Source organism: Oryzias melastigma, linkage group LG12 (genome assembly GCF_002922805.2).
Source record: "Oryzias melastigma strain HK-1 linkage group LG12, ASM292280v2, whole genome shotgun sequence".
Lineage (NCBI taxonomy): Eukaryota > Metazoa > Chordata > Actinopteri > Beloniformes > Adrianichthyidae > Oryzias > Oryzias melastigma.
The window spans coordinates 20,322,864-20,335,223 of NC_050523.1; the positions used below are offsets into that span (position 1 = coordinate 20,322,864).

Consider the following 12,360-nt stretch of genomic DNA (forward strand, 5'->3'; position numbering starts at 1 on the left):
ATACAGTAGAAAGGGTAGCAGAATACTTAAAGACATACCTTGATGGTTTATAAAGGAACTTAATAGACTCCACAGTGCACACGACAGAAATTATTGAGTAAATAAACTAAAAATCATTTAACAGCAGTGCAGCTGTTTTACTTCAGGGGTTTGAGTCACAGAACACTGACACAATCTCTTCAAAACCATGTTACGCAACTGAGAATCAGTTGGTGTCTCTGTTTAACACCCTCACCTGGAGATGGATCGGCCACCCTGGTGTTTGTGTTGTTTTTACTGTCAGACGTGTTTTCCAGCCTCAGAATGAGAGAGAGTAGAAACCTCAGTGAAAACTCAAACAGAGCAAAGATAGAGCGAGGAGGGAGGCAGCAGGAGTTGGAGACTGCTGGAATCTGCGGAGTAGAATGGGATCTGGCAGCCCTCTCGCCGGCGTGTCTTCCCAGGACATGAAAGCCTCAGTGCTCCAATCTGGGATTATCCTCCATCTCTGGGGAGTCCCTCTGATGAGTGGAGAAGGCGGACGGGAAGATGTGGAGAGAAATTGAAGAAAACAGGAACAGAGGAGAGGAAGGATGGGAACAATTAAACGTGAGAGCGTGAGCACCAGGGAGAAATAAAGACGCATACATCTGCAGGCTGTCCTCCACACGGATGCCAGCTCCACTTAGGGTCCCACTGATGTACAGAATCCCTTGAGTGACCACTTTTGTGCCTTTTTTTATTTTTCGGACCCCCTGAAGAACGGTCCCCATATGCAGTAGAGACCCATGTCCTTATTTGATCTGCTCTAGTTTCTCCCTGGACGTCTTCACAGCGGGATCAGACGGCTCAAATCACATTATACATCTTCTTTCAGAAAAAAAAAGCATGAAAATGAAGATCGAAATGATCTAGATGATGAACACAATTTGCATGGAATAGTCTAAAAGGTGTGTCATCATATGCAGAATGATTAGATATTTTGTTTTCTACAGCATTTTGATGAAGTTCTCTCGGGTCAACTGAATAAAACATGCACTGAAAATGAATCATCTTTGAACTGTTTCTGCTGTCTGAGTTGTCCACGCTCCTTATTTTGTTAATAAAGGGCCAAAAGATAATTGATTTTGTGTGTACTGGACACACTGTCTGTGGGCAGTGGAGCGAGAAAAAGGGGAGGATGTGGAGGCGCAGGGGTTGTGAGGTCAGGCCTCATCAGTCAACGCAACTATATTTTCCGTGTTTACTTATCTTACGATGCTGCGGCTCCTCCACCCGGCGCAGATTTATTTATTTATTTTGCTGATGTACCATTCCGAGATACGCTCCTCCAGTGACGATCACGCGTGCACATCCTCAGTAAATTCTGCATGTATTGAAGCATGTGCGTCCTCTTCCTGCATCACGTACACGCATAGTTTCCGTATCGCTGCCACCCCTCTCCCACATCTCATCCCTTCGCTTTGGCCCCCAGGGTCTCAAGCTTTCTCTGCGATTTTCTCGTGCATGCTCTTCCTCCTGGTCCTTCTCTGAATGTCTGATCTTTCTATAAATCTCACTATCTTTCCTTCACTGTATGCATCTCGTGATTATTCTTATTCAAGCTCTTCTCCTCTTTCTTATGGGGTTTTGCTCTCCAGAGGAAGAATGTCATTGGGGGTGGTGTTCTAGAGCAGAATTTTTTTCTCCATTTGGATTTTATTTCAAACAGATTGACAATTACTAACTTTATTTCACAAAACAGTGACATGTTCATCTATTTGTGAACATCTTCTAAACTGACAAAACTGCATATGGTATATTCTCAAAGTTCTGTCTGTATTTGGAAATTTTAAAGAAAGTGGCTATTTTTACTATTTACTGTATGTCTGTTAATCAAAGAATGATTTTTTTTTCTAGTTAGTTGCATCATTTTGAAATCATTTATATCTCATTAAACCTACATTGCAAGATTTGCACCTCTTCAACATTTCCCACCAAACATTTTCTAACTGTGCTAGTAAACTGTAGTAAAAGAAGAAGACGTCCCTCCCTCAGGGTTCCTGTGTGGTCTCAAAAAGTCTTAAAAGAATTGAATTTGTGAATTTGGAAAAATATATATATATTAAAATCTTTTTAAAAGTTTGGAATTTTGATCTAAGCCTTCAAAATTGTGCTGTTTGAAACTTCCCCATTAAGAGAGTAAGAGTAAAAAGAACACAATTTATTAAATAAATGAAACCCTGTGTCCTGAGAGAAAGAACAAAACGAAATAATTACTGTGCTGGTTAAAACAAAAATACAAACCAAAAGGGATTGGAACCTTGGGTAAATTCAAAAAGGCACATTTCTTCTCGAATGTCGCCTGAACCAACTATTGAAGGGCAAATATGGAGTACACCCAGGACAGTTTGCTAGTCTCCTGCAGAGCCACAGAAAGACAGATAACCGTTTTGGGGGCTTCTTGATTCCTCTTGAAAATTAACCATCAAAGGACAAAGCCAGACTTGTTTTCTGCTTGTCATCACATCATAGTCGTCCAGTCATGAGTGAATGACTTCTGAATCATAACAAAGACGAACTGGTTGATTCACTTCTCTTTAAATAACCAACTTTATGTTTTATGCGGGCTTCTAAGCAAAGATGTACAGGATAACTGGTGCAACATCTTCACAGTATGCAACATTTTATGCACCATTGCAGCAAAATTATAGTTGTGGGAAATTGGTTATCATATTAGTCTAGCTCACTGAAGCCTTTAAAGATTAAATTATCTATGTATTCCAGCAAGATGTGTGTCTACTTTTTGTTATTTTAGATTTTTTTTATTTTAGTTTTAACAGGAAACATAAAAATAATTTGAGTCTTTGTTCGGAATCTGTTCTTTTACACAAAATGTTATTGTTTTATCTACATTTTATCTACAGATTTGAAATTCATTGAGGGAGCGTCTTTGCTTGTGAAATTCAGGTGCAATACTCACCTACCATCACTACAGTATAATTAACCTAAGTTTGTATCATCTGTGTAAAGTTAAAGGGGTTAAAACATTACAATCACCGTTATTGAGTCGAAACAGTGACGACAACTTTCCAACATCATTTTAATCAACTTAATTTTAAAACATATACCCAGCGTTTAAAGAAGACAGGAGCTAATTGTGTTTTTATTTTACCCTCATATTATTAAATTAGAAAATATTATTAAATTACCGCTAGAAGCCTGATTTGGAGCACTGCTTTTTATTGCATCACCTTGACTGTTTCCATTTTCGTAGAATGTTTGAAGTGCATCGCTGTTGAAGAGTGAATGTAAGCACTAGAAGGTGTGTCATTTCTCTTACTGCTGTTGTTAAACAAAACCCACTGAAGTGTCTTCCCAGTGTTGTGTATTGTTGTTTAGGCACAGTCATGTTTTGGAAATGAGAAACACAGATTAGGATTTGTATCGTGATTTGCATCTCTGAGCTCAACCACACAGGAAGTTTTGAAGAATCAGAGCTTCCTGGCTGGATGAGCGGAGAGAGAACTGCAGGTATAGCATCTCTGACCATCATTTTTATCTGAAGCTGAAATGTAAACAAGTAATTACTCAGTGGAAAGGTCTTATTTTGAAAATTCAACACTTTTTTTATAATATGGAAATACGTGTACAGTTTTTTCCGCACTAAAAGGCACACCAGGTTATAAGGGCGCACCGTCAATGAATGGCCTGTTTTCTAAATTATATTATTTATAATGTGCTCTGAACTATAATGCGAAAATAAGACAAGAGTAGGAGATAAATCTTTACATTAGACTTTATTAACTGCGTTCACAATAACTCTAGAACATTACTCATTAGCCCCATCTTGTTTGTAACACATAAAAACTTGACTAATACAGCTAAAACAAACATTACAATGGCTACGCTAGCTTCCAACCTTGTTAGTAGGATGTGAAAAAAAAAAACACAGACATGCTACATGTTAGCCACGTTAGAAGCATTAGCATATTAATAGTACCTGCAACTCCAACAGATTCTCACTCCCAATACGTCACATGACGTTTGGTTAAGGACCTTTCTGCATCAAAAACTGAAGTTTTCTGTGTCCCCGACTCGTTTTTTGAGATGCTGGCTGTTCCCATTAAATCAGGGGTCCCCAACTTCCAGGCTGCGAACTGGAACTGGTCCAGTACTAAGACGCTGTGCTGGACGCGGATTGGTCCTCGTGACGCATTCAGTACCGGGACCCTAATCCTGTACCAGTTAGTGTCCGAACCAGGTTTGCACCCAGCACCGAGTCTGATACCGGTTTTGGCCCGTCTTATGCCCTTTGCACCCAGCACAGCGTCTGGTACTGGTTCAGGCAACGTACCGCGTCTGGTACCGCATCCAATACCGCATCTGATACCGCACCTGGTACCGCATCCCGAGGGACCCTTGAGTTTACGAATAGCCAGCATATCAAAACTTGGGGATAAGAATGAGTTGATGACTTACAACACATGAAAATAAACCGATAACGCTAAAACAAACGTTACTGTGACTATGCTAACACCGTACTGAACTTATGTGATATATAAGATGGAGTGAATTATAAGGTCCAAGGCATGTTACCCACAATAGCTTTTTCACAACAGTACCCAACAGTGACTTGTAAAAAAACAAACTGACATTTTTTACAAAATTACTTCATCATCAGTAAACATACCCAGAATGAATCCATATACTCTGGATTATACCGTGCACTTTCCAGTCTTGAAAAAAATTAAGACTTTCAAGTAAACCTTATAGTGCGGAAAATACGATAAATAGGTCTGGGCTAGCTGTTTGTCAGCACTTGTTCAGCGACCATGGGGAAAAAAACCCACACATTTTCAAAGAGAGCAGAAGAGCAAGTAATCTCCTTCTTCTGACGGCTTCTCTGCAGGCCGCAGTGGTAATTATCACTCCTCGCCTGCTCTTTGATCAGCCGCTATTGTCAGTTGCTGCTCATGACATAAGCTTCTGACCAACACACAGGCAGTGTCCGTGCTGGATGTCATTTTTCTGTATATGTTACATTTATTTTCTCAGTGGCAGCCTTGTTTGTCAATTCTTTGAGGCTTTGTGTATTGTTGGCGCACAAACTATTCACAGAAGACCACATCTTTGCTGGGTGGATGCAACAGCCGGCCCTCGTGGCAGAGGCTGTCACTCATCTTCAAGGCCAGTTAGGGTTGGCTTTAGTAGAATTTTATCAAATTCAAATCTGCTCAAGTGACTGGCTTCCTCTAAGCTGCAAAGTAAGTTAGGGATAAGAGCCTACAACTTAATGGAATTAAAATAAACCCCAAAGCCGTTCGGATTAACGTTTGGCTCACCTATCTGTCACCAAATTACATCCCGCTGACAACTGATGCTATTGTCTTTGTAAGTCTTGAGAGTTTCTGCAGCAGGGGTCACTGCAAATGTTGCTCTATTGACCCTGTACCTCGTGTTTCAGTTGTTTTTTTTTAAATAAAATTCAGATTTGCATATGAAATAAATTAGTGGCTTGTGTTTCATAAAAACAGTTTCATGAGTAGTGGTCTGATAACATCCTGTCAACTCATTAACACCAGAACCAGAGCTTTATTGTTGACATTCTTTTGACTTTCGTCATTTTTCAAATGTTTATGCAAATAACGTAATTTCAGCAGATCTTACAATGCAGAAACAGAAACAGCCTTCTGCTTAAATAAAATACTTTATGCTAGTAATATGCATATTGGTGCAAAGCCATGTCAGAGTCAGCTGATTCACATTGATCGCCCAAAGAGTTGCAATATGTCAAAAAGTGTGTTATTAAGGCGTCTCTGGCTGCATTTCCATTGTTAAACTTTTCCCTTTATTAAAATCACTTTATATTTGAGCTGGAAAACAGTAGAGAGAACAGTAAAAAGGACAGTACACAGTATTTTCAGGCTGCTACTATGAGCAACATTTGCTCGGCTTTGTCTCCTGCTGCTCTCTTTACAAGTGGGCCTGGACTGAAAGATGGTATAACACCTCTGGGCTAAAGAGAACAATTAGGCCATATCAGCAGATCAGAGTGTTGGCAGTCGGTTCACAGTTAGCAATAGTGCCAGTAATCTGTGGCTTAGCTGGCATCTGGCCACAGCAAGCCGCTGCTCCATGGCCTGTTCAGACACTTAAGAGTCACTGAGGGCACTGGCATGCCTCGGGAGCTGGCGCTTTTCATCCACAGTCGAGCAGCGAAATGAAATGGGAGGAACATAAATCCTACATGAGACAGAAAAAGAGTAAAAAGGAGGTGGGAGGGGAAGAATTAAGTCTGTAATGAGGGCAGTTGTTTCAGCAGGCAAAAAGAATCGGGTTATATCAACACACTGTATCGAATAATGGCTGTTAGTGGCCCACCTACCGTGAACTTATGGGTGGCCTGTTTCGGTTCTTTTCTTCCCCCCTTTTATTTTACATGAAACTCTTTGTGTGTGACACTCTTTCCGTGTTTCTTTTTATCCTGCAAGTTCGTTCATGAATGCCAGCAGATAGGGGCCTGAGCATGAAGCATGAAGACGGTACTTTTTGACTGGAGCTGTCACAGAAACGTGTCTGATCATATCTCGCCTTGACAAGAACTGCTGCTCACTGCATGGCTTTGTGCACCTCTGTTAATCTACACCTACTGCATGGAGGATTAGGCGCAGTGAATGAGGGGAAACACCTGTAAAGTGCACTGCTTCTTTCTGCTATGTCCACAAGTAATGAGATGCTTATGGATTACACAATGAATGTAAGGGAGGTGTGTGAACTTCTCATTGTTTGTGTGCTCCTGCTGCTGCAGACAGTGGCCAAAAGGCTGTCAGTTTGAGAAATTTGGGAGGATTTGTGAAAACAGAGCTAACAGATAGTGCTGAATGTAGAAAATCGTTTCGACACCTGAAAGAGCTTAAAGTGTAAAATAAAGTATACACATTCAAGTTGAAAATATTTCGAGGATCCTCGTTTGTTCTAGTATCAGATACTTTGTATTCTATTTTTTATTGTATTGAGTATTGTTTGCATTGCATCTGTGATGTCTTTGCCAACATGTTATTTGCATCACAGAAATAGGCTGAACCTTCAACATCTCTCAGGTTTGAGAGATTGAAATTTGCTCCATTGTGATTTTTGAACACATTTAAAGACCTACTCTGATGAAAAATGTTTTTGTTGTTTTTAACCAGTTCTTGTAGCCTTTTTTTTGATGATGGAGGGCATATGTAAAGAAAATTAAGCTTTTTGTGAATAAGAGCAGACAAAAAAAAATGCAGTTTGAAAAAGATTGTATTTGTTTTATAGAAAGTAGGCTGGGTGGGTCACACGCTCCCTGCTCCACTCCATTCTGATACATCCACTTGCAGACAAATATATCCATCAACGTCTTTGTTTTCCTCGTCTGAGCTGGAATCTAGATCTAAACTGTATGACTGGATAGCTCCAATATTGCTCATCATTGATGTTTGGTTGAGGGTATGATAAGCTGTAAGCTAGTAGGAGAACGTGTAAACAGAGAGTTTCAGCAATGGGGAGGGGAAGGGGGCGGGGTTTCTTCATGTCAATGATCTTGTGCATAACTCAGACATGTATTTCTAATAAACTCCTGCTGCTCTGCAGAAACAATGTCCTAGAAAATGACTTTTTTTTGGCTAGAAACAACATATTTGTAGTTAAAAGACAACTATGACCAATTTTATAATAGATCAAAAGGGATTGGAGTGGGACTTAAAAGTTCAAAAAACCTTAGTAAAATTGGTCTTCACACTAAGTAATACATATTTATTTGCTAAAACTTAGGATATAACCCCATTAAATTCTGTAAAGAATTGTTTAAATATGTCGCAACTGGTACATGTGATACTAAACGAGTGACATTTTTTTTCTTGCATGTGAAAATTTGTTGTAGAAATATGTTGGATATCTGTTGGAATTTTTCTTGAGGAAAATTTTTCACCTAAACAGAAATTAGTTCTTAAGGTTGGTGCAGTTCTCAGTCAAATGTATTCCTTATAGTAGTGAATCACTGTGTTTGACTGTGCAGTACATGTGCTTTCAGTGTTTGTAATGAGTTCAAGCTGTTACACTAAAAAGAAGTATCTGTGACATTTGTCAATTGTGAGAACTGAGCATTTAGTTTGTCTTTTCAGTTGGCTTTTCGTCAAATTCTGTTTGTGGTTTCCCTCTGTCAGTCACACCAGGTTTGCGTTACCAATCATCCACAGCTGTCTTGATTTGTGTTAATGATTATTTAAGCTTCTAGTTTTCAGTTCGTCATGGTCAGGTCTTCTGCTCTGTCACCTTTTTTGGTTCTCTGTGGGATTTGTCATAATTAACTTAATTTAGGTTCTGCCACCAAGCCTGGCCTCCTGCATTTCATGTCTTACTCCACCAGTTTCTGATAGTTATCTGTGTAGCTTTCTGTTCTTCTGAAGTGATTATCCCAAGAAAAAAATTGCTTTCGTTTTTGTTTTTCATGCAAATTAAAACATTTTTTCAGTTGATGTTTCAACGACACAGATGAAACGTCATGACTTGATGACCAAAGAAATACTTAGATTAGTGTAAATCATTTTTTTCATTTTTGTTTAATAAAGTTGATTGTGGAATGGAGAAATGACTTGATATTTAATTAAATCATGATTTAAATCAAACAATAACCCCATATAGTAAAATTAAACAAGTAAAATCAATATAGTATTTAGTATTTTAACCTTGATACCAAGTTACAGTACACAATGTCTTGCTGTTTGAAATCAGTAAAAATATTTACTGTATTTAGTCAAATGTTTTTCTCATAATTGTGTAATTGTAAGGTGCAGAAAACGGCTCAAGTAGACCTTTAAAAAATGTTTTCAAATCCACCATCTCTGAATAAATAGCTACATTCATTTTGATGCAAGATGATAATTTCGAAAAAATTGTTATTGCAGTTCTCATGGTAGTTTTTTTTCTTTAACAGTGCCTTGACAATTGTCAAATAACAAGAACACTTCCTGTTTTCCTAAAAATGCAGCTCGCAACAAAAGTACCCAAGCCCAAAGGAGGATTTTTTTTTTTTTATGTCACCTGTTGTCATGTAATCAGCAAAGTTTGTTTTTCGTCAATTTTCAACAGCAGATATTCCCTTCATCCTTTGTGAAAGACAACAAACACATCAGTATTCCAGTTCAGATCTTGACTAATGGGACCAAACATGTATAAAGTGTGAAATCTCCCTCATAACATGCTGACACTGCATAGTTTGATGCTGTAAAGCCAAAGCTGATGAATAATCTTCTGGCTGTTAATTAACACAAAGGTGCACGTACACACTCATGCTTTATGCACGATTGAAACATCAGCCTACTGTTGTCATGGTGACACGGAGGTAAAAACTTTAGAGGTAAAAATGCAGCCGTTCCACCAGCTCTTGGGTTATTTTGAGCTTTTGGAGTCTCTCTGCACAACATGTTGAGTCTCTCGGGCTCATCTCTTTTTCTATACGTACATAAATATATTCTTTTTCTGCCCTCTTTTCTTATCCTCCTGTTAATGCATCCGGATAAATGCTAATAACTTTTGTTCCGTCCTGGCAGCGCTCCGACGCTCTCCCTGTACTTTTGAAAGTAACTGAAATGACAATCGCAAAAACTGTCCTATGGATTAATAAAAATGAAGGGCAAAAAACTCTAAAAAAGGGTAAAAAATACTCAAACGGGGGCTCTGTTGTTGTTGACAGGTTGCTGTTTCATCTGCTGTTTTATCTCAGGGGAAAGGCAGCTACCTAATATGCAGCAGTCAAAGGTGGAAGTGACTCACTGCACATACAAACAAATATAGACCCATGTATGTGCGCACACACACACACACACACACACACAAATATATATATATATATATATATATATATATATATATATATATACATGTTAATAATTCATGTATTCATTTGCATTTTTGTTAAGTTGTTTTTTTTATTTTATTTTGTAGCCTGTTGATGCTTCAAGTTATCATCTGGCCTTGCTTGTACCAACAAGGCAGTTGAGACAACATTCTGCCTCTGCACAGACCTACACTGAGCTCTTCTGTAAATGTGTGTGTGCTGATTTAATGAAAATAGCAAAGTCTTAGAGAATGCAGGATTGGACAGAGCTTGGTATTAACCTAAATCTGTATGCATCCTTTTTTTTTTTTTGGCTCTAACTCTCAAAACGCTAAGCCCCTGCAGTTTCTACCCATTTAAATCAATTCCATCATGGTCATTGTTCAAAAGCTTTAATGATAAAATGGCACCAGGATGTAAAGTCTGAGATTTACTGTGATTTACAGGCATGTTTTTTTTCTGTTTGCTGCATCTCACATCCTTGTTCTCTGCTAAACCTCCAGTGTTCAAGTGGTAGGTGAATAATAAAGATGTCTCCCAGCCGATACGCTGATGGTTCAAATTGTTTTAAAACAGACAAAACCTAGCAGTTGTTAGGAATGAGCTGCTGCAGGCCAAAGCTTGTGAACTAACATGTATATCTTGATGCCAGTTCCTCCGTTTGAGGGGATAGCGATGCGCTTTCCATTTATAATGCATCACTCCTTGCAGGTGGCGGAGACAACATCAACTCATGGGCTTGTGTGCTTCATAATCTTAATGAGTCTCTCAGTGAAAGAGGCTGCTCTCAAATGCCGTAAGCTTTCATCAGCTCCATATGCGCGTCAGCTGTCAAACAAAGAGCTTTACTCTTAGATTGTTTCAGGGGATATCAAGCTAAAACAGTCTGCGGTATTTCATTCATGTGGGGCAAAAAGAAAACTAAAATAATATTCAAGCAGGGCAAATGCTTTTTCTTAAGTTGCAAACCACAAAATTATATGTCACGTCAGAAATTCTCAAACTTGATTTAACCAAACCTGAAATTGACATTTTAAAATAATGGCTACAGTGGCAGCTTATTGACCTTGTTTTATTTTCAGACAAAGTATGCATTTCGCTCACACAAATAGATGCGTTAAGTGCTTTACAGAGCTGTAAACCTACTCAATTCACAACTCTGCATGATACCAATTTGCTGCAGGCGAAGTTGTTTGTCGGCTGTTTTGATGTTTAACAAAACGGCTTTACAGAAAAAAGCCGAGACAACCTGATACATTAGACAGTAATGTGTATTTTTCAACATGAATCCCTAGTTTTATTCTGGGACGAGGAACAGTTTGACCAGATCAGATGGCAAAGTGGAGCACAACTTGAAAAAACTGCTCATAGAAGCATGTCAGAGACTGTTTAATACGAATGACAGAAATAGCCATGAGACTGGTCAGGTATAACATACATTACACCTATGTCACAACTTCCCTAATGGCTGGATATGGCTAAGAATTGGCAGGCATAAAATATCAAGGTCATAAAAAATATCAAGACATGCAATATCAAGGTCATAGGCTGCTTGATCTTCCCATTGAGCAAAAGTGTTTATTCCCATTTTTCAAAAGTCCTTCTGCAAGCAACAGGTCCAGGGAACTCTTATATCTTTACCTCTACCTATTGTTGTTGAGACATAGGTGTGTGGACTGTACAAGGGGCTCATCAGTGTTGTTCATGAAATAAGACATGCACTCCTTTGCTCCTCCTAAGATGTAGCTGCTTCTCTCCACGGCCCAGACGAATCAAAAACTCGCAGCACTCATGCAGGTCACCCCTATTACTGATGCATGTGACCGAGGCTTTGAGTAACAACAAAGGTAAACTGTTGCTCCACTGTTTTCATTAAACTCATGCATAATTCAGAGTAGTATTTGCTGCAAACTGTTCTGCCTTGAACTTGCCACCAAACCCAATCATTGATAAAATGATGCTGTGCCAAACATTTGCCCTGCCTTATCCCCAAACAAACCTGAACACTTTTGTACCTGGAAAGTTCTGTCTTTTATCAGAATGTTTCTTTTGACAGGAAAATCAACACTTTTGGATCCTTCAAAAAAGTAACTTGTTATGTTTTTTTAAGGCTTAAGACAATAGCTTTAATTTTGTCAAATATTCTAATCCACATAATTTAACTTTTAACTGAACCAAAAGTCCAGGAGTATTTTCTGCAATCAACCAATACATGAGCTTTAATTGACTTATTTGTAGTTATTTGTGTTTTTTATGTTTTTCATTCAGTAATGTAGTTGACATCAATTAATAAAGGGTCAAACGCTTAATTTAAATCTGAGTCATCCTTTTGTAACATTGTTATATGGGACACTAGACATCTGCCACATGTTTCCTGGGCGCTTGAGTGATTTGAATCCCTCCCCAGCTTCACACAGACTTGCATCTAATCTCTTAAGATTGGGTGTTTATTGCTTCTTGCAAACTTTGTGCAAAAAATAAAAAAGTGTTTGACAGCCTTATTGAACAGAAAGAAATGCAGGTTAGGTTCTCAT

At 38.7% G+C, this 12,360-nt stretch overlaps 1 protein-coding gene across 3 annotated transcripts in view; it reads left to right on the top strand.

Annotated features, from left to right (window-relative positions):
• Positions 1-12,360, top strand: part of rxraa (retinoid X receptor, alpha a) — a 197,634-nt gene that overhangs the window by 137,405 nt on the left and 47,869 nt on the right. The window lies entirely within an intron of this gene.